At 43.5% G+C, this 26582-nt stretch overlaps 1 long non-coding RNA gene across 2 annotated transcripts; it reads left to right on the plus strand.

The window, feature by feature from the left end:
* Positions 1–7653: 7653 nt before the first annotated feature.
* On the plus strand, positions 7654–25878 carry LOC134736695 (uncharacterized). Of its 2 annotated transcripts, XR_010120948.1 has the most exons (6): positions 7654–7975; positions 11785–11859; positions 18764–18963; positions 22524–22656; positions 24141–24188; positions 25367–25878. It is a non-coding gene; the product is annotated as an uncharacterized lncRNA (long non-coding RNA). The 2 variants fall into 2 exon arrangements; XR_010120947.1 differs by lacking the exon at positions 11785–11859.
* The last annotated feature ends 704 nt before the right edge of the window (positions 25879–26582 follow it).

Raw genomic sequence — 26582 nt, forward strand, 5'->3', positions numbered from 1 at the left:
AAAACAGTACTGAGTGACAAGGAGTAAGTGGATAAGCAAAACGTGGCCTATGCAGGCAAGGGAAGATGATTCAGCCTCGAAAAGGACGGAGACTCTGACAGGTGCTACAAGATGGACAGACCTTGAGGACCTCATGCTGAGTGAAATAAGCCAGGCACAAAAGGACAAATACTGCGTGATTCCACGTATGTGAGGTGCCTGGAGTTGTCAAAATTATTGGGACAGAAAGTAGAATGGTGGGGGCCAGGCATGGTGGCTCTCACGCCTGTAATCCCAGCATTTCGGGAGGCCAAGGCCAGGGGATCACCTGAGGATAGGAGTTCGAGACCAGCCTGACCAACATGGTGAAACCCCGTCTCTACTAAAAAGAATACAAAAATTAGATGGGCATGGGGGCGGGTGCCTGTAATCCCAGCTACTTGGGAGGCTGAGGCAGGAGAATTGCTTGAAGCTAGGAGGTGGAGGTTGCAGTGAGCTGAGACCGCACCATTGCACTCCAGCCTGGGCAACAGGAGCGAAACTCCATCTCAAAAAAAAAGAAAGAAAGAAAAAGAAAGGAAGGAAGGAAGGAAAAGAAAGAGGGAAGGAAGAGAGGAAGGAAGGAAGGAAGGAAGGAAGGAAGGAAGGAAGGAAGGAAGGAAGGAAAAGAAAGGAAGGAAGGAAAGAAAGAAAGAAAGAAAGAAAAAGAGAAGAAAGAAAGAAAGAAAGAAAGAAGAAAGAAAGAAAGAAAGAAAGAAAGAAAGAAAGAAAGAAAGAAAGAAAGAGAGAAAGAAAGAAAAAGAAAGAAAGAAAGGAAGGAAGGAAGGTGGCTTTCAGGGGTTGAGCGGAGGTGGGATGAAGAGTTAGTGTTTAATGGCAACAGAGTTTCAGACTGAGAAGATGAGAAAGTTCTGGAGGTGGATAGTGGTGACGGTTGTACCACAGTGTGAATATAGTTAATGCCACTGAACTGTACATATGAAAATATTTAAAATGGTAAATTTTATGTTACATATATTTTACCACAATAAAAATAAAATTAAAAAGGTTCAATCTAGTAAAGAAATAATTTTAGAAACCGAAATAGAATAGTGTTTCTTATACTGGGACACAAGCAAATTAAAGGACACACATTAAAATACTAGAACACTGAGGGGGGAACGAGCACAAAAAAAAATTAAACCGGTGAAGGGGCCACGGACCACAGCACGTGGCAGACAGTGCCCTCTGCCCACGGCCAGAATGCGGCATCAGGAGTGAGCAGCAGGCAGTGGGGTGATGGGTGATCTCAGGGTAGCCTCCCAAGGCTGCAGGAGAGTCACCATCCCACAGCCTAGCCGGTGCCCCAGCACACCCAACAGCCCTTCCAAACCCCCGGCTCCGAAGAATGCCCTAGCAGCTGTCTGGGCTTCCCCTTCCCCTGTGTGGCCTCGTGGAGTGGAGTCCAAATCCCAGCTGCCCTGGACACTCGTCCCAGCCTGGCTGGCCCGTGGCCCACCCACACTGGGCTCATGCACACAGTAGGTGCTCAGAGAGGTTCTGCTGAGTGAGAATAAGTGATGGGAATTGAGAAGGGGGAGACCTCTCTTAGCCAGGAGAAATGACACAACGCCCCTTTCGGGAAGCCCAGTGGATGACCCTCCAGATCCCCAGGGGATAAACCTCACTTCCGATCTCAGGAGCATAAACGTGGCCGTTTCTCTATTTTCAGTAACTGAACTCAGTTTTAATTTTAAGCGTCAATACCACCAGGTAACGAGGACTTAATCTCCACCAGGGCAGGGGCTCAAGCTTGCAGGCCAACCCGACCCTCTCTAAGCCGCCTTCTCCTCTGACCAATTCTCTGTGGCACGAGGCTCAGCCGGGGACACAGTGGCCCTGCAGTCACTGCAAGTATGCCTAGTCACTTGGCCAAGTGCGGGGACCGCTGCCGCAGGGAGCAGAGCAGGCCCTGCTGCGGCCTTCAGAACAGGAAAGGTGGAAAAGCCGTGTGTATACTGTGGCTAAACCCTGAGTTTGCTATACCCCCTTCCAGGCTTGTAATCCACATTCCAGCCCACGGTGATTGACAGCTGGCACACAGCAGCACTCCGGGCGCCACCCACCTTCCATGAGTGTGCTGCTGGTTTAATTGATGTGTGCAATTTTAGGGACCACTGAGTCCATCAGAATGCCAAGGAGGAAGGGGTGGGAGGGACGGCAGGGCAGGGTGTGCCTTGCATGGGCAAAGAGGTCAGAAGTGAGCATTACGTCAAGCAGGCCCGTGGCAGCTTTGAAGAGCACTGTCAGGGCAGGAGACAGTCCTCGAGCAGCAGCACAGGGCAGACCCTGACTGTGCCCACCAGGCTTCCCGCCTGCAAAGCGCTTCTGGTTAATCATCAGAAAGAGAATGTTGTAAAAGGGTATCAAGGGGCTCACAGACAACTCCCTGCTGAATCACTGTGGGGAAGGGTCAGGAACCTGGAGGTGCCAAGTGGCCACAGCTATAGCCCCAAGACATGTGGCTAGGACCCTGCTGGTGTTGGGCATGCACTAGCCACTGCTCTTTGCACCCAGGACACTGAGGCACTGCTCTGGCCACTTGGGAATGGGGGATGGACCCTGAAGTCTCTGTGCTTCCTGGGCATGTGACTGCAGAGCCCTGCTCCCCCACCCAGGTGTCAGGGAGTGCACATTCTTGGCCTTTTAGGCTTCTGTAGAGGGAAGCAGGGTTTTGCCTCCCACCAAGACAGTTCACTTCTCAGATGTTAAAAGGCTGTCCTGATGCTGGATAACCACAAAATAAAAAGCATCCACAAGGCCAGGCATGGTGGCTCACGCCTGTAATCCCAGCACTTTGGGAGGCCGAGGCGGGTGGATCACTTGAGATCAGGAGCTCGTGACCAGCCTGGCCAACACAGTGAAACCCCATCTCCACTAAACATACAAAAATTAGCCAGGCGTGGTGGCTAATGCCTGTAATCCCAGCTACTTGGGAGGCTGAAGTGGGAGACTCACTTGAACCTGGGAGGCAGGGGTTGCAGTGAGCCGAGATCACGCCACTGCACTCCAGCCTGGGTGTCAGAGCAAGACTCCATCTCAAAAAAAGCAACCACAAGAATGACCAAGTGGCTGCTCAATGGCCGTGGATGTTTCTGGACCCTGGGGGCCCCTGTTTTGCTGAGATGGAAATCATTTCTGACTCCTTTAATGTTTAATTTTTAAAAAATCTCTTCAAGCATTCCTCTAGATTTCTAGTATTCAGAACTATGCTGTGAACACAGAAAGATTAAGGACTGTTCTTCTGATGCCTTAGACAGCCTTGTGCCAATTGGTCTCAGAGTAGAGAAAAATATATTTATGCTGTAAAACCTAAATACCAAACTAAATTCATTTTAGCAAAGATTAATACGTAGAGCCCCAATTCTTGTACAGATTCCTCAGAGCAGCAAGTGCCGTTCAGCGCTTCTTCCTTTCTAATAAACGGCCAGGTGTGCAAACCACTGTTTGAAGAGCCATTAAAGAGTCAAAGTCAGCTGTGGTGTGGGCAGAGTGGGCAGTGGTATGCCAGGAAGTGCCCAGGGTTGCAGGTCTAGGGCATTGTGGAGAGAGCATCAGAATTCAAGACAGCAGCATTCCTTGGTCCTGAGCTGGGATTCCACATCCAGCTGGGCCCAAGCGTGATCTGTGTGTAGTTCCATGAGGCCTGGGTGGAGGGTGTTGGGAGTGATCGAATGTTTGGAAGGAAGTACAGGGGAGTGAGGCCTGATTCACCCAGGCTATGGGGCCGGGTGAAGATGGCCAGGCTCTTAAAGGTTTGGCACACAGAGGAGAAAACTGTCATGAACAAGGCTCACAGCCCCTGAAAATAGGCAGCTTGTCTTCTCTGCGAGACGGCCTGGCTGGTGTCCCTGCAAGCCCACGTGTGAGCTGGAGGATTCGCAAGCAGGCTGGTGACACTTTCCATCGGTGGGAACCCCTCTACTTTCGAGCACCTGCCCCCGACCTCATGCAGGGAGTGCACGAGGGGGCTGCCTGGGACTGTGGATGGGCCTGAAGGACAGCCCAGCCTGGGGCTGTGGGATGCAGCTGTCCAGCGAGGTGCCGGCCGGCCAGCAGCCACCACCCAGGCCCAGCTGCAGGGCTGGGTTTCCTGCAAACCGTGATTCTGGAGCAGGGTAGGTGACCCCGAACTGCCTGTTTACAGTTTTCATGCACCCTGGGGACACCATGAGCCTCCCCAGCCCTGTGGCCTTGAGCTGCTGTAATCTAGAAATACCGGCAGCTGCGTGTCCCCTGAAGCCTCCCCACAGCTTTGAGCAATGGTGAATATTGGTTAATCTCTCCTGTAAACAGTTGTTTTCCCGGCAACTGCCCAGCTCGTGTTAAATATTAACAAAGAGCCGCTCCACAGCCGCTCACAGGGTGTCTGCTTTAAATATTTAAGAAATTGCTCTTGCCTCCCTGGTGACTGCGTCGTGTGAAATGTCCGACACCCCTGCTTGCTTGCTTTTTCTTCACCCATTGCTCTCTTTGTCTCTGTCCTTCCCTGTCTCTATCACTGTCTCTCTGTCTCTCTCTCTCAGTGAATAGCACTAAAAAATGTAAACGCTGAGGGATGCATCCAGTCCTGGGTGCTCAGCCAGACTGCGGGAGACGCCCCGGGCAGGCTCCTGCTCCATCCAGACGCTGCGGAAAGCAAGTGGCCTTTAAGTGTTGCTGCCTCACATGCACATGGTTAGGTGTGAACAGCTGGGGCACCCCACCCCTCGCCCCCGTCTGGGGGTGTGTCTGCACACACGTGTACTCATGTGCCCAGAGGGTTGTGGAAATGCCGTGACGGTGTGTAAATCATTTATGTCTAAGTGCTTCTCACTGTTGGCACTTCCCATTCCCTTCAGGCTTTGTGGCAGACACGCCTGTTTTCTTCCCTGGGCTAACTGTGAAGCTCAGAAGAGGACGAAGGGCCCCGATGGCAGATGAACCACACAGGGCTGTGCGGCCTCAGCCCCACAGCTGGGGAGCTCAGTGGCCTCCTGCAGGAGAAGCTGACTTTGGAGGACGTGGAACGCCATGGCTGCTGGGAGTTGGGGCTGTGCGGGAGGCTTCTGTCTCTGTGTGGCATTTGGTCATAACCACTGGACTTTGGAACATTCTGCTTAAAACCACAACTTTGGCTGGGCGCGGTGGCTCACGCCTGTAATCCCAGCACTTTGGGAGGCTGAGGTGGGCGGATCGCTTGTGCTCAGCCGTTCAAGGCCAGCCTGGGCAACATGGCAAAACCCTGTCTCTACTAAAAATACAAAAATTAGCTGGGCGTGGTGGCTCACACCACTTGGGTGGCTGAGGCAGGAGAATCACTTGAACCCAGGAGTTGGAGTCTGCAGTGAGCCGAGATCACGCAACTGCACTCCAGCCTGGGCCACAGACTGAGACCGGGTCTCAAAGAAACAAAACAAAACAACAACAAAACCCCCACAACTTTACCAAGACTCATCTGTGGAAACTTCAGTGAATCCGGCCTCAAATCGTCACCATGGGGGAGACACTGGCAGGTGAGTTTGTTTAGATTCCTCCTTCCTGGGTGAGACCTGGGGTTGGAAACACCATGAAATTCCCTCTAGAAATGGGCTCTGTTGGCCGGAGGAAGGGGCAAGGCTCCCCCACCCCCACTTCTCACTCCTTGCCCGGGGTCTCTTCTCCCTTCCTGACCAGGAGCCTAAGGACGGCCTCAGGTAGAAAGAGAGAATCATCTTCCTCCACCTGGGGCCAGAGATTTCCGGCCGAGTTTTGTGAGAGTCCAAGACTGCTGTGCATATCCTCAGAGCTCCTGAGATCATCTCAAAACTAAACTCATTTAAAGTCACTTTCATTTATTTCAAGAGCTACTGTGAAGCTCTCAGGATAAAATGAAAATGAACTTCCATTCACTTTAATTTTTTAAAGATATGCTCTTTTAATATCCTTTTTAAAATGAAAACAGGGAAAAAGAGTGAGTGGTTTCAAGTTTGCGATTCCCATCCGGCCCGGGTGAGGCCACAGGGCCACCTCCTGTGAGAAGAACATGGCCTCAGGAGGGCAGGGGGCACAGTGCCTGAGCCTGCGGCGCGTCTTGGGCGCCGCCTAGGGCAGGGGGAGGGGCTCTCTGCATCTCAGTCTCCCCAGTTCTAAACGGAGAAAGTGGTTGCACCTGCCTTAGGGTGTTAGTAGAGAGCTGACTTAGATCTTGCAGGTAAAACTCAGTGCCTGCAGGCGTGACCTTACAGCAGGTGGCTACAGGCACAGTCCTGGCTACAAGCCGGGCAGCTGTCTTGTCCCAGGAGACCAGGAAAGCCTCCAAGACACCATGAGCCTGTCGGTAGGGGACAAGTGGGCTTCCCTGCCGGGTGGCTTGATGACAGGGTCGTTAGCAGTTGAAAATTTTGAGAAAGGCTGGGTGCGGTGGCTCACCCTTGTAATCCCAGCACTTTGGGAGGCCGAGGTGGGCAGATCACGAGGTCAGGAGATCGAGACCACAGTGAAACCCCGTCTCTACTAAAAATACAAAAAAAAAAATTAGCCGGGCGTGGTGGCGGGCGCCTGTAATCCCAGCTACTCGGAGAGGCTGAGGCAGGAGAATGGCGCGAACCCGGGAGGCGGAGCTTGCAGTGAGCCGAGATCGCGCCACTACACTCCAGCCTGGGCGACAGAGCGAGACTCTGTCTCAAAAAAAATTTAAAAAATTAAAAAAAAAAGTTAAAAAAAATTAAAAAAAGAAAATTTTGAGAAAATGATTCTGCGAGCTGGAGGGCAAATGGACAGGTGAGGATGGTGGATACAGCCAAAATCCACAACTCCGATCACTGTCAGGGCGAGGCTGGGAGTGGGGGAGCGGGGCATCCCTCCTGAACCCCAGAGGAGCACAGGCTGCAAGCTGGTGGCCTGGAGGCCTGGGGGAGAGGAGCGCGGCCAGGGCAGGACTGTTGCTGGAAGTCTGTGGAGGAAGCTGCCTTGTCAGCCAGCCTCCCCACCCCAGGCACACAGCGATTACAACCTCACGCCAAAAAACAAAAACAAAAAAAACAAGGCTCTTTTGAAAAGAAATTGAACAAACTACCAGATTGGGCCCCATCCTTAGACCTCATTTAATTTTTTTCTTTCTTTTTTTTTTTTTTGAGATGGTGTCTCACTCTGTCACCCAGGCTGGAGTGCAGTGGCGCGATCTTGGCTCACTGCAACCTCCGCCTCCTGGGTTCAAGCGATTCTCCTGCCTCAGCCTCCCGAGTAGCTGGGATTACAGGCGTGCACCACCATGCCTGGCTAATTTTCATATTTTTAGTAGAAACGGGGTTTCACCATGTTGGCCAGGCTGGTCTCAAACCCCTGACCTCAGGTGATCCTTCTGCCTCGGCCTCATAAAGTGCTAGGATTACAGGTGTGAACCACCACATCCAGCCTCATTTAACTTTAATTACCTCTAAGGGCCTTGTCTCCAAATACAGTTGCATTGAGGGGCAGGGCTTTGACATAAACATCTGGAAGGACTCAAACATTCATTCCATAACACTCAGAGAGCAGCAGCTACAGGAGGCCACTGACCCCCACAGGACTGGAGAATGAAATGGAAAGTGGGGCTATGAGAGCTTATGAGCACAACTGCCCTCATCCGGAAACCAGGAGTCACCCTCTGGCTGCTGCCATGGAGCTAAACATCAACAGCTCCGCCACTGTTGCGACACCCACCACCAATCTGCAGATTGCAGTCACTCTCAGCTGCCAGCTGCTCCCGGAGCTGGAGAAGGGGACATGCTTTCTCCCATGATCCAGACTTCCAGCCTCCAGTGCCTCTCATTGGCCAGAAACTTGCATCAGGAGAAGCTGGGAATATAGTTCATAGGCTTCCAGCTCTGGCAGTTACAAATGGGAGTATAGAGTGACAAGTTAGAAGCTACGTCGACAGATAATTAAACAGCACAGACTGCAAGACAGAGAAGCGCAATCAAGAGGCAGTTATTCTTTGTCCATGAGAAAATTAAAGGTAAATCAAACGTGGAGGGGGGGATATCGAAAAGTTGTCTATGAAAGCCACAGTCTAATCACGAAAAAACTAAAAATATGTTACGGTTTTCTGTTTTGAGACAGAGTCTCGCTCTGTCGCCCAGGCTGGAGTGCAGTGACATGATCTTGGCTCACTGCAACCTCCACCTCCCAGGTTCAAGCAATTCTCCTGCCTCAGCCTCCTGAGTAGCTGGAAGTACAGGCACCTGCCATCACGCCCGGCTAATTTTTTGTGTTTTTAGTAGAGACAGGGTTTCACCGTGTTAGCCAGGATGGTCTCAATCTCCTAACCTTGTGATCCGCCCACCTTTGGCCTCCCAAAGTGCTGGGATTACAGGCGTGAGCCACTGCACCCAGCCATGTTATGGTTTTGATTAAGAAGAAAGTTTATGAGAGACAGAATGCATTCAGACTTGAGGCTGAAGTCATTCTCTCGTGTGGCCCCAGGAAAGCCATCATCCACGGAGAAGGAAACCGCTTGGCTGCTATGAATGGTACTTAGAAAGTTGTAAAAATGCGAATGCCATTGACTTGTTTTCAACACAGATAAAACTTAACAAAGAACAGAAAACTTAATTATGCTCATCAAACAGAATATTATGCCATCCTTGGTGCTGCAAGCCCATGGGATGGAGGAAGAGAAGGGGAATGGGGAGGGGAGATGGAGGACGGGACAGGGCTTCAGGGGCCTCCACGGTGTGCCGAAGATCAGCAGTCTCAGCTGGATGGAAAAGCAGTCAATGCTCAAGTCTGTATTGACAGGTGCGAATCTAACAAATGTGAAAACTAACAATCGTGACTGGGAGGAGGCGGGGGAGGGTAAATGAGGGAAATTTTCATTTTTTAATAGTGCAGAAGCAGTAGGTACTGTTGAAGGATGACAAATGAAGAGGTGATGGAATAAGCATATTGACTAAAGTTATCATGGTGGATAGATTGATTTTTTTTCTTTTGAGACGGAATCTCGCTCTCTGTTGCACACGGTGGAGCTCTTAGATGTATTGACAGAGTCTAATCGCATCCCTTTGACCTGCGAAGCTCTGAGGAGGGAGGGTTCCAACAGCCACCTGTGACCGGACCCCCTGTCTCAGCACCCTGCAGGGCAGGTGACCTTACGGCCAATGAGACACAGGGAACATTGGCTTTTCCCTCCCTGATGAGCAGGGAGGAGCAGTTTGAGGCCATGATGCACAGAACGAGGTGGCTGTGTTGTGACTGCCAGGGAGGGAGGAGCCACCAGCAGCTGAAGGGACAGAGGAGAAGGATAAAGGAGAGGTTCTGGTGACAGTACTGGGCACTGTGCATGGCGGGGGACTGCCTGCCTCCCAAGTTCTTATTGTGTTGACAGAGATGACAAAATGTCATCATTGTTTAAGCCGCAGCTCGCTGGGTGCTTGGCAGCCCACTCCCCCAACAGGCCCAGGAGCCTGGCGGTACCACGGCTCCTCCTAGCGCAGGCACTCGGCTCAGTTTTCCTCATGGAAGGGTTCCAGCGGGCCCCGGTCTCACAGGGTGGCCCAGCTGGCTGTCAGGCTTGCTCCTGGGGACACCTCAGGCAAGACGGGAGAGGCGCTCTGTGCCCTCAAGCTTTCATTCATGCACTGGTTCTGTCAGCGGATGTGTGGACACGTGCCACACCGTGCTGTGTGCTGTGGACCCATTACCTGTCATCTTCCTAACTGACTGCAAACTTCATGCGGGGAGGACAGTGGCCTGTGTGACCCAGATCCTCAGTGGCCAGCCCTGGGAACTGCTCATCATCTAGGGGAGGAAACAGACTCTCGTCAGATCCAAGCCCAGCTCCTAGGGGTGGTGATGGTGCTATTTAAGCAGGACCCTCTCACACGCACACCCCCCCGCCCCAGCTGCGTGGCTGAGCCCTGTGGCTGGTGGCACTTCCCACACATAATTCTATGGCTGCCACTGGTATTTAGCGTCCCCTCCTCCTGCCTGGCCCCTCCAACAGGGTCTCATTTCTTCCAGGGCCCTGACGTCTCGCGGAGACACTGCCTCCCACATCTCTCCATCTGAGCAGTTTCCCCAGCCCTTCCTTGCTCCTCCCTCTCCTCTGCTGCAGTACCTTCTCCTAATACCGTGGGAATGCTGAAAGAGGTCTCTGGGGAAGCGGCGCCTTGTCACCTGCAGGCCCAGCAGCCTCAACTCAAACACGCTGGCACAAAGTTGCGCTTCATTTACTCCACTTGATTCCTGGGATTCCAATTCCAGTCCGGGAAGACGTGTAAACAAGGACGTTCAGATGGTGGTTGCCCTGGAGGGTGGGCGTGGGGGCAGGTATTGATGGCAGCGGGGCACGGGGACGCCTCCTGGGAGCTGCTGTCTTCTGTCTTGGTCTGGGTGCGATTTACAGGGGTGGGCTCGGTTTGTCAAAATTCATCAAACTGTACTCATATGATGCGTGAACTTTTTTTGCTATATGTAATATGTCAATAGATAGAAAGCTTTCTGTGTGTGTAGGCTTTTTTAATTTTTGATTTAAAAATAAGGAACACTCAGAGTAGCATTTCACATTAGTGAACAAAGGTAACACAAGGCCGTGCTTCCCTGCAAGTTGAGTCCTTGCCCTTTTCACAGGGGCCCTGCCTTTGTCTGTGCCCTGGCTGGGGTTCCCACTCTGTGGCGGGAGCTGGAGGGAACCTGTGGGCACCCGTCTGTCTTTGCCGTCATCCTTGCTTTTCTTCCCCTGGCCACCTGCTGGGACTGTCGCTGGATCTGAAATTGGCCTGTTTACTGCTCTGGAGTTTCCGTGTTGATCATTCTGTGTGGTGGTTGCTGCAGGCCTGGGGCCGTTGGGCGTGGGTTTCACCAAATGCAGTAATGTTTATATCCACCAATGCCTTTACGTTTATATGAAGGGAATTAAAACCAAACTATCTGCCATGATAAACGGCCATACCCTTGGTTCCTACCAGACCTTCCTGTAGAACTGGAGCCTGGCTCAGTTCCAAGAAGGATAAACTTAATATTAATGATAATAATACTTTGCACTTGGTCTAGTAAAAACATTTTGAATATAGCAGAGGCAAGGATATGAATGTTTGCTTGGCGCTATTTATCAGGAAGTGCTTCTGCTTGTTTATTATGTTAGGACTTTGTATACAGAAACTATTTTTTCCTCTCTTGCCACCGAGGGCCATATTTCTTGTTGGTTGCTACATCCAAAGTTTAACAGGAAGTTGCTGTTCATATTTAAATGGTATGCTTCTAAAACGTATCTGTAAATAGCCAAAGACAGAATGGCTGAAGGTGTGGAGTTGTTTAATGTTCTCACTCACAGATATTTTTGCACTTCAAATTACCTCTCAGTCGTTGTGAAACAGGAAATTTGAAAGCACCGTGTTCAGGAGGTTGTGACACTTTAATGCTTTTCTGTCCTTGAATCTGTGGAGGTTTAGAAATACTCAGAAAATAAGGAAGTTGGCCAGGCGTGGTGGCTCACGCCTGTAATTCCAGCACTTTGGGAGGCCGAGGCGGGCGGACCACGAGATCAGGAGATCGAGACCATCCTGGCTAACACGGTGAAACCCCGTCTCTACTAAAAATACAAAAAAAAAATTAGCCGGGTGTGGTGGCGGCTCCTGTAGTCCCAGCTACTCGGAGAGGCTGAGGCAGGAGAATGACGTGAACCCGGGAGGCAGAGCTTGCAGTGAGCCGAGATTGCACCACTGCACTCCAGCCTGGGCGACAGAGTGAGACTCTGTCTCAAAAAAAAAAAAAAAAAAAAAAAAAGAAAGAAAAAGAAAAGAAGGAAGTTGTTTTGTTTAATTGCAGGGTGGATCTGAAGAATTACTTTGGTTCTATCTGAACATATTTTATGAAAGCAGAAGAAATAACGAGAGAAGCAAGGTCAGCATCTATATTCTCTCCTAGTTGACATGGGGGAAAAAGACCTTCTCTGTGTAGCATGGTAGCTGTCCTCTCTGCAATAATTATTACAGAGTTTTCTTGCAGATCCCTCATTTCCTCCGGGGGCCGCCTCCTCGGTGTGTAATGCATCACCTGTGGGGACTCTCTGGCATCAGTGAAACAGCAGCACTGGGATGACGGGATGGAGCTATTCTCAGGCAGCAGCAGGTCCCTTGGACGCGTGTTGCAGCAATCCGTCTCCAGCGCCAGGCCTTGGATAATGTATTACCTGCAGGATAGAACCACCCAAGGAGCAATATACTCAGGCTCTAACTCAGGTTAATTCCATGATGCAGCTTTGGGTTGCTTATTGGGTCCACACTGCAATAATTCAGTATTTGTAACCCTTTGGAGTCACAGATCTTGCTACAGCAAATTTGGCCTTAGCTCCATCCCAGGGGACTATATTACTGCCATAAACTAGTGGACATAGAGTCTGTGCGTCACAGACCCATGGCACCGGCTGGCTCAAGAACTTGGAAGGCCTGTTGACTCCTCCTTAGATGTCTCTCTAGGTTAAGAAAAAAACAACTCTGGGTTGGTTCTGCAGGAGCTTAAGGGCTTGTAAAACTGGGGTAAAAAGAACTCTGGTTTAAGATGGTGGATTTTACACATGGATTTTTCTTTTTCCTTCCAAATCCCACTAAAGAAGTACAGAATGAAATAATCTCCCAAAACATGAAGGAGAGGTGAAGAAGGGGTTATATGGAAGCAAGGCATGGGCACAGGGAAGTGGAACGCAGAGGGTGCAGGTTACAGATGTGACAGAGCCAAGGACAGGGTGCCAGATCAGAGACACGAGCAGTGGGGGCACGGCAGTGGCCAGTTCTCCCCACAGAGCTCAGAGAGGCTGCAGGCTAGAGCTGGGAGTAAGGGAAGGGATCACACAGAAGGTTTTAATAAAAGGTTGTCAACAAAACACTTGTGCCAGGCAGTCCCTTCCCTAAACCCCTCCCTACTTCACAGACAGACTGACAATCAGATCTTTACCCCCGGGCAAACAAAGCAACAAGCTAGAAGGCTCTCTTCTAAAGACACAGACCATGGAAATCCAAGGTTCTAGTGGAGGGGTTGGTACACTCCTATTCTAATATCAAAGGATGCTCCCAAGACCATTAAAATCCTACAAAGTCTGCTGGTGTGCAAGCACCAACACCACACATGAGCTGCCATTCAAGTGTTTCATCAGCTCAACGGTGAGCCCATGGAAGACACACAGCATGCCAGCTACCGTGAGTGTGATCCTTCATCCTCACGCATGAACAAAGGACAGAGGACCACCAGTCACACGGGAAAAGTGAGCCATCCAAAAGAAAAAGACCAAGAATATTAAACAGAATAGCTGACCCCAAAGGAAAGAAAGGTAATCAAGGGAACATTTATACAAAGAGATACAAATAGGAGAGAAAACATAAGAGGCCCAAAGGATTACTCCAAGAGGGGGCAACACCCAACTGACAGTTTCAGAGACAGAAAATGGAGAGAAAGCTATTATCAAAGACAAAACAGAGATTTTTATAAAGAAATCTACCTTCTGGCTTAACATGGCAAAGACAACGCCCAATTTACGGCTCCCTCTAAAAACCAGCAAAATGACAATGAGAGGATAAACCTGTAAAGACAATGAGAATGGCAGGACAGTCTAAAACCATCCACCTGGAAGCTGGGAGGCAGATGGATAAGTGGTGACTGTTAACAGGGCCAAGAAAGCTGAAGCCCTCATGGGCTCTGAGGAAAATCCAAAAATGGGAGAGCCCTAAAAGTTGGCAGCGTTAGTTAACTGAAACCGAAGGGGTTGAGTGAGGCTCAAAAGAGGAAGATTGACTGAAAATCTGAACAAGAAATAGGTAGACCTCCCGGGATCCACTACAATAAACCCGTTAAAATATAAAGGTACAAACAGGTTTAAAATAAGAGTTGAGAAAAGGCATAGAATAGATTTAAAAATATATACTATTTGAGCATTCACTCAAAGAAAGCAGCAGGTGCTAACAGGTATGAAATTTCAGAGCAAATGATATTAGCAGAGGTAAATCGGGAAATTTCATAAAGACAAAAGAGGCAATTTACCAAGAACATATAAAACAAACCTAAACACTTATGCACATCATAGCAGAGTTTTAAAATACATGAAACAAGAGTGAATAGAACTATAAGGAGAAATGAGCAAGTCCAAATAGTAGTTAGAGATTTCAATATTTTATTCTCAATAATCTGTAGAACAAATAAATAGAAAAATCAGTGAAGATACAGAAGACTTGCAAAATACTTTCAACCAACATGATCTAATTGATATTTATAGAACATCCTACCTAACGACATAAGAATACGTTCTTTTGCAGTGCATATGGAGCATTTACTAAGATAGACTATATTCTCAGCAGAAAAAAACCCCTCTATAAATGTATAAGGATTTAAATCAAATAAAGTATGTTATCTGGAATAGTTTATGGAGAATTGGTGTTAGTCCTTTTTTTTTTTTTTTTTTTTTGAGACAGAGTTTTGCTCTGTCACCAAGGCTGGAGTGCAATGGCAAAATCTCAGCTCACTGCAACCTCTCCCTTCTGGGTTCAAGCGATTCTCCTGCCTCAGCCTCCTGAGTAGCTGAGACTACAGGTGTGTACCACCACACCCAGCTAATTTTTGTATTTTTAGTAGAGACAGGGTTTCCCATGCTGGCCAGGCTGGTCTCGAACTCCTGACTTCAGGTGATCCACCTACCTTGGCCTCCCAAAGTGCTGGGATTACAGGGATGGTTAGTACTTTATTAAATGTTTGGTAGAATTCAGCAGTGATGCTATTAGGTCCTGGACTTTTCTTTGTTGAGAGACTTTATTACTGCTTTAATCTCCTCTCTCACTATCGGTCTGTTCAAATTTTCTATTTCTTTGTGATTCAGTCTTGGTAGGTTGTATATGTCTAGGAATTTATCCATTTATAAATTTCTTCTAGCTTATGTGACTTTTTGGCATATAATTATTCATAATAGTCTCATGATCTTTTGTATTTCTGTGGTGTCAGTTATGATGTCTCTTCTTTCATTTCTGATTTTATTCATTTAAGTTTTTCTCTTTTTCTCTTGATTAGTCTAGCTAAAGGTTTGTCAATTGTTTATCTTTTTTTTTTTTAGAAAACATAACTCTTTTGTTGATGTCTGGTTTTGGTTTTCTAGTCTCTATTTTATGTACTTCTGCTCTAATCTCTATTATTTCTTTCTTCTAATCTTGGGCTTAGTTTGCTCTTTTTCTATTTGCTTGAAGTGTAACATTAAGTTTTTAATTTGCAAGCTTTTTTTCTTTTTTGGTGTAGGCATTTATTGCTAAAAACTTTCCTCTTAGAACTGCATATGCTGCATCTCATAAGTTTTGGTATATAGTGTTTCCATTTTCATTTGCTCAAGATATTTCTAAATTTCCCTTTTAAGTTCTTCATTGACCCATTATGTTCAGGAGTATGTTGTTCAATTTTCATGTACCTGTGAAATTTCCAAAATCTATTTTGTTATTGATTTCTAGTCCAAAAAATTAAGAAGAAAGAATACTTACAAATTCTTTTTATGGGGCCAGCATTACTTTGATACCAAACTAGAGAAGGACATCACAAGAAAGGAAAATTACAGGCCAATATCCTCAGTGAACATAGTTGCAAAAATCCTCAACAAAGTTGCAGCAGACAGAATTAAATAACACATTAAAAGGTTCATTTACCACAATCAAGTAGAATTTATTTCTGGAATGCAAGGATGGTTCAACATATGCAAATCAATAAATGTTATACACCATATTAACAAAATAAAGGACAAAAATCATATGATCATCTCACTAGATGCAGAAAAAGCATTAAAAGAACTCAGTGTAATTTCATGATAAAAACTCTTAATAAATTAGGTATACAGCTTTATGAACTATTACCTCATACCTGTTAGAATGGCTATTATCAAAAAGACAAAAAAGGCTGGGCATGATGGCTCATACCTGCAATCCCAGCACTTTGGGAGGTCAAGGCAGGTGGATCACAAGGTCAGAAGATCGAGACCATCCTGGCTAACACAGTGAAACCCCGCCTCTACTAAAAATACAAAAAATTAGCCGGGCGTGGTGGCATATGCCTGTAGTCCCAGCTACATGGGAGGCTGAGGCAGGATAATCACTTGAATCCAGGAGGTGGAGGTTACAGTGAGCCGAGATCATGCCACTGCACTCCAGCCTAGGTGACAGAGCAAGACTTCATCTCAAAAAAAAAAAGACAAAAAAGTGTTGCCAAGGACATGGAGAAAAGGGAACCCTTGTACATGTTGGTGGGAATGTAAGTTATACAGTAATTATGTAAAACAGTTCAGAGGTGCCTCAAAAAACTAAAAATAGAATTAACATATGATTTAGCAATCCTACTTCTGGGTATTTACCTGAAAGATTTGAAATCAGTATGTTGAAGACATGTCTGCACTCCTAGGCTCATTGCAGCACTATTCACAATAGCCAAGTTATGGAATGAACCTAAGTGTCCATCAAGAGGTGAATGGATTTTTAAAAATGTGGTAGATACACACAGTGGAATGCTATTCAACCTTTAAAAAGGAAGAAATTCTGTCATTTGAAATAACAGGGATAGAATCAGAAAACATTATGCTAAGTGAAGTAAGCCAAACACAGAAAGACAAATGTCACGTGTGCTTACTTATATGCAGAATCCAAAAACAATTGAACTATAGAAGGTAGTAGGATAGTAGTTATCAGAGCCTGGGATATGGGGGCAATAGGAAGATAATAGTCAAAGGGTACAAAGCCTCAGTTGGACAGGAAAAATACATTTGATTTTTGTGTATACAAACAATTGTACAGCATAGGAAACATAGCCCATAATTAAGTCCTGTACATTTTAATATCAATAAGAAAGTAAATTTCTAATGTTTTTATCACAAAAACATCAAATATTTGACTTGATGGATATGTTAACTAGCTTGATTTAATCTTTTCACATTGTATTAAAAGATAATAGCACCACTTTTTCTCCCATAAATATATACAACTATTATCTGTCAATTAAAAATTGAAATTAAAAAAGTGTTCTCTGACCACAGTGGAAGTAAATTAAAGGTTACTATTGCAAAAGTATCTGGAATATCCCCCAAAATATTTGGAATTTAACTAATACATTTAAAAATAATTCACGGATCAGGAAGAAATCAAAAGAGAACTAAATCAAAATGAAAATTCAGCCTACCAAAATGTGTGGGATGCAGCTAAAGCAGTATGCAGAGGAAAATATATAGTCCTACAGGCTTATATTAGAAAAAAAGAAAGGTTTTATATATACAACTTCAGTTTCTAACATAAGAAATAAGAAAAAATAAGAGCAAATTAAACTATTAAACTTAAATAAAGCAGAAGAAAGGAAACAATAAAGGTAAGAGTATAAATAAATAAAATAGAAAACAGAAATACAATATAAAAATCAAGGAAACCAAAAGTTTACTATTTCATAAAATCAATAAAATTCATAAGCTTCTTGACAGAAAAATCAGAAAAAAGAAGATACAAACTATCAACAAGAATGAGAGATGTGATATCACTACAGATTCTACAGATATTAAAAGGAAAATAAGAAAATATTATAGATAACATTATGCCAATACATTCAACAACTTAGACAGATTTCTTGAATGACACAAGCTATCAAAGCTCACCCAAAAAGAAATCAAGAGCCATAAAAAGGAATAAAGTTTGGATACACGCCACAATGTGGATAAACCTTGAAAACTTTATGCTAAGTAAGCCAGACACAAAACGACAAATATTGTGTGGTTCCAATTATATGAGGTACCTAGAATAGCCAAATTTATACAGAGGAACAGAGGTCACTAGGGGAGGAGGAAGATATTGTTTAATGAATACAGAATTTCTGTTTGGAATAATTTTTTTAAGTTCTGGGAATAGTGGTAATGGTTACAGAACATTGTGAATGTACTTAATGTCACTGAATTATACACTTAAAATGGTAATTTTATGTTAAGAATATCTTATCACAATAAAAAAATAAATAATCTGAATAGGCCTATATCTATTAAAAAATAAAATTTGCAAGTAAAAACCTTTCCTGAAAGAAAACTCCAGCTCCACATGACTTTCCTAGTGGATTCTACCATACATTTTAGGGAATAAATAATACCAGCTCACACAAACTCAGGAAATCAAAGAGGACAGAATACTAACTCATTCTATGGAGCCAGCATTACCCTGATACCAAAATCAGAAAAAGACAAGAAAATTAAGCCACAAGCAAATATCTGTCATGAGCATAGATGCAAAATTTCTTAATGAAACTTAACAAGTTGAATCTAACAAGAAATAGAGTGAAAATACTTCATTACCAAGTAGGGTTTAACACAGAAATCAAGGTTGGTTTAACATTTGAAAATCAATTGATGTGGCCAGGGACAGTGGCTCAAGCCTGTAATTCCAGCACTTTGGGAGGCTGAGGTGGTAGGATCACTGAGCCTAAGAGTTTGAGGCCAGCCTTGACAACATAGCGACACCTCGTCTCTACCAAAAATTAAAAAAAAAAAATTGACTGGGTGTGGAGGCATGTGCCTGTAGTCCCAGCTACTCAGGAGGCTGAGGTGAAATGATTTCTTGAACCTGGGAGGTCAAGGCTGCAGTGAGCCATGATCACAACACTGCACTCCAGTCTGGGAGACAGAGTGAGACCCTGTCTCAAAGAAAAAAAAAAAAAAAAAAGAATAAGAAAAAGAATTAATCATATTAGCAAACTACAAAAGAAAAATCACTTGACCATCTCCATAGACGTAGGAAAAGTATTTAACACAATCCGACTTTAATTCCAGATAAAAACTCTCAGCAAACTAGAACGTCATACTTCATGGTGAAAACAGACTATTCGAAACAAGAAGAAGATAGCACCGCACACCTAGAAGAGTGGCACTGATCCAGGGCGCTGACGTCACCAAGCACTGCAGAGGATGCAGAGCAAGAGGGGCTCGCTCACTGCTGGTGGAAATGCAAAATGGTACAGCCATTTTGGAAGGTAATTTGGCAGCTTCTTACAAACTAACCATATTCTTACCATACAGTTCAGTAATTTCACTTCTTGGTAGGTACTCAAATGAGGTGAAAATACTTATGCTGATACAAAAACCTGTGCACACATTCATAGCGGCTTTATTCATAATTCCCAAGTTAGAAGCAACCAAGATGTCCTCAGTAGGTGAATGGACAAATAAACTGTGGTACATTATACAATGGAATATTATTCAGCCTAAAAAAAATGAGTTATCAAGCTGTGAGAACCTCTTTTTTTTTGTTTTTTTTGACAGCGTCTCACTCTGTCACCCCACTGGAGTGCAGTGGTGCAATCATGGCTTTTTGCAGCCTTGAATTCCTAAGCTCAATCAATCCTCCCACCTCGGCCTCCTGAGTAGTTCCAACTACAGACACGGGCCACCATGCCCAGCTAATTTTTGTTTATTTATTTATTTAAAAATGGGGTCTTGCTATGTTGCCTGGCCTGGTCTCAAGCTCCTGGTCTCATGTGACTCTCCTGCCTCAACCTCCTGAGTAGCTGGGATTACAGATGCAAGCCACCACGCCTGACCAAAGGAAACTTAGATGCATATTACCAAGTGAAAGAAGACAATCTGGAAAAGCTACATACTGTATGATTCTAAATATATGACATTCTGGAAAAAGCAAAACTACGGAGACTGTAAAAAAGATCAGTGGTTGCCAGCAGTTTGGGGAGAGAGGGACGAATATGAGAAAAGAGGATTTTTAGGATGCTGAAGCTACTCTGTATGATTTTATAATGATAGATACATGTCATCATACACATCTCTAAGCCCACAGAATGTACAGGGGTGAATCCTAATGTAAACTATGGACTTCCGGTGATAATGATGTGTCAATGTAGGTTCATGGATTGTGACAAATGTACCACTCTGGTGGGGGCTGTTGATAATGGAGGAGACTGTGTGTGGTGTGGGGGCAGGCATGTGGGTAGTCTCTATATTTTCTGCTCAATTTTGTCTGTGAACCAAAAACTTCCTAAAAAATGAGTCTATTTTTTTAAAAAAGGAAAAGCAGCCACCATGTTTCAGTACATTGTGTTGTATCAAATAAATTCACCACCCCCTCACAAGACTTCTTTTATGATTATGACTTCGTACCTCTAATAAAAATGATCTTTTGAATGAAAAAAAAACCTGAATGCTTTTCTTCTAAGATGAGAAGCACACTAGGATGTCTGCTTCTGTGCTTCTATTCAGCCTTGTCCTGAAAGTTCTAGACCATTAAATAAGCAAGAAAAAGATAGATGGGAAAACGGAAGAAACGTTGTATCCAAATGGAAATAAAGAAGAAAAACTGTCTTCATTTGCAGACATGATCATCTATGTAGAAAATCCTGATAGAACCTACAAAATAAACTCCTAGAACTAAGAAGTAAGTACAGCAAGCTTGTAAGATATAAGATTAGCACACAGCAGAAACTCAAATGCGTTTCTATACATTAGCAATTAATAAAAATTGAAATTTTAAAAAATAATAGGATTTACAATAGCATGAGAAATACAAAATACTTAGGGGAAAATCTAACCAAAGGTGCATAAGACCTTTCCACTAGAAGCAATAAAACATTGAAGAAAGAAATTAAAGAAGATCTAAATCGATGGAGAGACATGCCATGTTCATGAATCAGAAGACTCAATATTATTAAGATGATACTTCTCCCCAAGCTGATATATACATTTAGCATCAAAATAATCAAAATCCCAGCAGACTGTTTTGTAGAAATTGATAAGCTATTTCTGAAATTTATATGGAAGTGCAAAGGACCTCGTATAGCCAAACATATTTTGGAAAAAAAGAACAAATGTGAGGACTTTCCCTACCCAATTTTAAAACTACTATATAGCTCCAGTAATTAAGCAATTTGGTTCCTGGTGTGAAGACAAACAAGCAGATTAATAGCAGAGAGTAGAGTCCAGACATAAATTCATGCCTATAAGGGCAACTGATTTTTGACAAAGGTGCCAAGGCTATTCAAAGGGAAAAAGATAGTTTTTTCAACAAACGTCATAGAAAACAGTGGATATATACATGTGAAAAAATAATGAACCTTGATTGTTGGTTCATATTGGATCATAGATCTAAATATAAAACCACAAATCTTCTAGATGAAGAAAACAGAAAATTTTTGTGAGCTTGAGTCAGGCAAAGATTTCTCAGCTATGGCATCGAAAGCAAAATTCAGACAAGAAAAAACTGATAGTTTGCACTGCGTTAATGTTAAAACTTTTAAACTTTTCTGGTTTTTTTTTTTTTTGAAGAAAAGAACTTTTCTTCAAAAGATGTTGTTGAAAGAATAGACAAGGCACAGACTTGGAGAAAGTATTTGCAAATTCATATCTGATAAAGGCTTGGATCCAGAATATATAAAGCAGTTTCAAAATGTGACAATAATCAACCCACCCATTTTATTTATTTATTTATTTATTTATTTATTTATTTATTTATTTGAGACTGGGTCTTGCTCTGTCACTCAGGCTGGGGTGCAGTAGTGCAATCTCAGCTCATTGCAGCCTCAACCTCTCAGGCCCAAGGGATCCTCCCACCTCAGCCTCTGGAGTAGCTGGGACCACAGGCATGCACCATGACACCTGGCTAATTTTTTATTTTTAGTAGAGATGGGGTCTCACTCTGTTGCTCAGGCTGTGTCTCCAACTCCTGGGCCCAAACGATCCTCCCATCTTGACCTTCCAAAGTGCTGAGACTACAGGCCTGAGCCACTGTGCCCGGCCCACCCATATATATATATATATATATATATATATATATATATATATATATATATATTTTTTTTTTTTTTTTTTTAATGGGCAAAGGCTTTAAACAGACCACCAAAGAAAATATTCAGGCCAGGCACTATGGCTCACGCCTGTAATCCCAACACTTTGGGAAGCAGCGGTAGGCAGATCACTTGAGCCCAGGAGTTTGAGCCAGCCTGGCCAACATGGCAAAACCCCATCTCTACTACTAAAAATATAAAAATTAGCCAGGTGTGGTGGTGCATGCCTGTAGTCTCAGCTACTTGGGGGGACTGAGGTGTGAGAATTGCTTGAATCCAGGAGGCAGAGGTTATAGAAAAAAAAAAAAGAAAAAGAAAAAGAAAGAAAACATACAGATAGAAAATAAGCGCATAAAAATATGTTCAATATCATTGGTCATTAGGGAAATGCAAGTTAAAATCCCTATTAGATACCACTACACACTTTTTAGAATGATTAAAATTAAATAGTCTGATGACTCAAAATGTCAGTGAGGATAAGAGCAACTGGAAATCTCAAAAGCTTCTGGTGGGAGTGTAAAATGATGCAACCACTTTGGGGAACTGTTGGCAGTGTGGGAGGTGTCTTCTGACTTGACTCCCAGTGACCCCAGTGCCTAGTATTCATGCCTTTGTGTAACCACTCTCCTTGAGTAACTTTCTCCTAACCAATATAACACAACAACATTGAAGGGATGGCACTTCCATGTCTAGGTTACAAAAGATTGTGACTTCTATATTGTTAACAGACTCTCTCCTCCTAGCTTTCAGGTAGCAAGTCACTGTATTGGAGAGGCCTACGTGGGAAGGAACTGAGGGATGTCTCCAGCCAACACAGAAAGAACTGAGGCTGTCAGCCCAACAGTCCTCAAGGAACTCAATCCTGCCAACAGCCACGTGAGTGACTTTGAAAGTAGATCTCTGCTCAGCTGAGTCTCCAGATCAAACCTCAGGGCTGCCTCACGCCTTGACGGTACTCAGCCAAACTATGCCTGGATTCCTGACCCACAGAAATTCTGAGATAATGCATGTGTGTTATTTTAAGCTGGGGAGTTTTGGGGATAATTCCTTATGTAGCATTAGATAATTAATATAGGCAATTTCTTAAAAAGTTAAACAAATACCTATCATATGCTATAACCATTGTACTCTTGGTATTTACCCAAGAGAAATGAAAACATATGTCCACACAAGCTCTTGTGAACAAACGTTCATGGCAGCTTTATGTGTAATAGTCTAAAACTGGAAACAATTCAAGTGTCAATCAACAAGTGAATGGATTAAACAAATTGTGGTATACACAATATACAATGAAATATCATGTAGAAATAAAAAGGAATGAAATGTTGATATGTAGAGCATGGATAATTTCAAACTTATTAGGCAGAGTGAAAGAAGTCAAATAATAAAGAGTATATAATGTATGATTCCATTTATATAAAGTCTAGAAAATGCAAACTAATCTACAATGAAAGAAAGCAAATCAGTGGTTATTTGAGGATAGGATGATGGGGGACGGGGTGGGGAAGAAGATGTGAGAGAGATTATGAAAACACATAAGAAAACTTACGGGGATGATGACTATGCTTACAGTGATTATAGGGATGGTTTTATGGGGATATATAAATATACACATATATAATATGTCAAAACTTAGCAAAGTGTACACTTTAAATGTGAGGAGTAACATTAGCATACTTCAGTGAGGCTGAAAAGGGGAGTATTGTTGTAGAAAGGGACATTTAGAAAACAAAAATGATTTTGGAATTTTAAAATCCAAAAGCAGAAATGAAAAATTTAGTAGAAACCTAGAAAATTGAGGAAATTTCCGAGTAACAAAAATGATTACAACAAATAAGTGGAAAATATAAGCTAAAAAGCCAGAAAATTAGACTAAACAGGAAATACATCTTAAATAATAGGGCTTTCAAAAACAGAGAAAAAAAATGGAAGGGAGCAATTCACCAAAGAAACAATTCGAGAAAAATTTCCTGGATCCCAAGGACATCAATTTCTAGGCTAAGAGGTTCACCAAGTGCTCAGTACAATGAATGAAAACAAAGCCACACAAAACACATTCACACGAAGTTTCAAAACATTGGGAACAAAGAGAAGGTACTAATGCTCTTTGAAAGAAAGAACAAGTCGCATACAAAGCCCTAGAATTAGTTCTGCGTTAGGCTTCTCTACAGCAATGGTGAACGCCAAATGATAATAGAGCAAGGCCTTCAACATTCTTACTGAAAATGATTCCAGATTAGAATTCTATATCCTCAGCCAAAGTAGTAACGTGCTCTTGGGCTAGAATAAAGACTACTGGGCGTTTTCCGAATGCAACGTCTCAACTTTTAAAAACTGTTCCTGCTTTTTTTTTTTCTCAGGAAGGAGACTTCTTTCTATTGAGGAATTTGGAGACGGATTTGTGATAGGTACGTAGTGAAACCAAACAAATGGGATAAAGGTTGACTCCAGTGAAAACAAAAACTATATAAGAAAATAAAGGAAATTAGAATGCATACAGCTACAGCCTCAAATAGTATTTCCATGGGCATAATAAAATAAATGCTAAATATTGATTTGCCCTAAAATTGTGCCATTCTATTAGAGGAATGGGATGGAAAAGAAATATATTTAAGGGTATGGGAGTAGAGTAGAAAGCTAAACCCTTATTGTCCATTGCCTGAAGTAAACATATTATATTTAAAACTAAAAATATTAATAAACAGGAATTTAAACCTGCTATTTAGAAATTTGGAGGCAAATACAAGAAAACTAAAAGCACTGAAAGTCATGGCTTCCAGGGAGTGGGAGGAGAGCTGCTAATATCACCTGTAGATTTATAGAACTGTTTAATTTTTTAAATTATATAAATGTACACTTTATTAAAACCAAAAGAATAGAGACATGATAGAACAAAGTTTTCCAGAAATGAAGAAAGATAATTATCTCTAGACTAAAAGACCCTCCAAGTTCCAAGTAGAATAAAGAACCAAAGACTTGTGCCCTGACACAGACTCAAGATATTTTAGAACGTTGAACATAAAGAGAAATTCCTAAAAGCTTCCAGGAAACAAGAAAAGTCATTCTCAAAAGAACAAAGATAATACTGGCCTCAGACATCTTGTCAGGAACATTGAATACTAAGAAGAAAAAAATTCTGGGAAATACGATTTAAAACCCAGAATTCTATACCTGGAAAATCGTTAACATGTGACCAAGAGTTTCAGTTTTACAAGTGAGCACCCAGAGAATTTGCCTCCAGAGCGCCTGTTCCTTCTGTGACTGCAAAATACAGTCCAGCAAAAAGCTTCAAGAAACAGTATGATTCAGAGGTTTGGTAATTCTCAGGATCTGACAAAGGCACAAGTACTGCAACTTAAAATCCCAAGGAAAACAAAAAGCTACTTAGGAGATTTATGTCAGTGTCTAAATATAAAGGAAATAAACATGTGACATGAATTTAATAATTAAGCTTTCATGTCACTTATGGTTAATGATACTGGACCTAGAGAAAAATAAATAAAACCCTAACATACTGATTGACTTTGAAGGAACAATATTTACAAAGTCATAATTATGTACACAGTGTTTTTTTTTTTATTTTTAGAATCAACCGGTGGACAAAGCATGAAAGCCTTATGTTTATAAGACGGTACATCAAATGATCAACTCTGACAGTATAAAAGTTAAGGTATGGCTAAGAGAAACTGATCTATTATCTGAAAACAATAGAAGAAATGATAGATAAGAGATTGCAAGTTAGAGAGGCAAACAACAGAAAACTAAAAATAACAATATAACTGTGAAAATGTAGGGGAGGGTGTAGTGTAAGTCAGCTAAAGCCTTGTGTTTCATGGCAAGGAGTCAATAGACAGAGCCTGAGTTGGATATCAACATAGAGATGTGAGGGTGCCGTGTAGAATGAGGGTGCTAGCCACCAGGAAAACAAAATGCAGAAATGCGGAAAGGTGGTGGCCTCTGCGACTATGGGACTGTGGGTAGGACAAGGGAATGGAGTGGATGATTTTTGCTTTAATGCTATGCCCTTCTCCACCATGCATACTCTGAGAAACATGTTTTAATGCTTTAAATGAATAAACTAAAATGTTGAATTGTGAATACATTCATGTTCTGAAAACCAGATATGAAAACGTGCTGATAGTGAAAAGCAATTTTTTAGGCAATCGAGACAGGAGGATATTCGGCATCTGTCATGCACTTGTCATCAGTTTCCAGAATGGTGGTCTCGCCAGAGGGTGGGAACAGTCCCTTCCTCATTAGTACTTCCAGCCCCAAAATTAAAGATAAGCTTACAGTGGATATGAAGTATTAGTTTGACGGCAGTGTGTGTGTGTGTGTGTGTGTGTGTGTGTGTGTAGTAGTTTGATGGCTGTGTGTGTGTCTGTGTCTGTGTGTAGTAGTTTGATGGCAGTGTGTGCGTGTGTGTGTGTGTGTGTAGTAGTTTGATGGCGGTGTGTGTGTCTGTGTGTGTGTGTAGTAGTTTGATGGCTGTGTGCGTGTGTGTGTGTCTGTGTGTGTGTGCAGGAAAATTACAGGAAAAATGAAGCATCTGAATTTTGAATCAAAATTGCCAAGTTGTTTTTGTAAAATGTGATTCAGAAGACCTAAAAAATATCAGGTATAAGAGAAGTTCCATTATTATGACCTTTAGCGATAGAGCCAACTGGCAGGTGTGAGCCTCCGTTCTGATGGAATTCTGCAGAAGCCTCTGGTCAAGAGAGGCCCTGGTGAGCTGTGCTGGGCTTATGAGAGAGTCCTGTGATGGGGCCCAGTTTCATTCAAGAGACTTAGCATCCTTTTTG

Source organism: Symphalangus syndactylus, chromosome 5 (genome assembly GCF_028878055.3).
Source record: "Symphalangus syndactylus isolate Jambi chromosome 5, NHGRI_mSymSyn1-v2.1_pri, whole genome shotgun sequence".
Classification (NCBI taxonomy): domain Eukaryota; kingdom Metazoa; phylum Chordata; class Mammalia; order Primates; family Hylobatidae; genus Symphalangus; species Symphalangus syndactylus.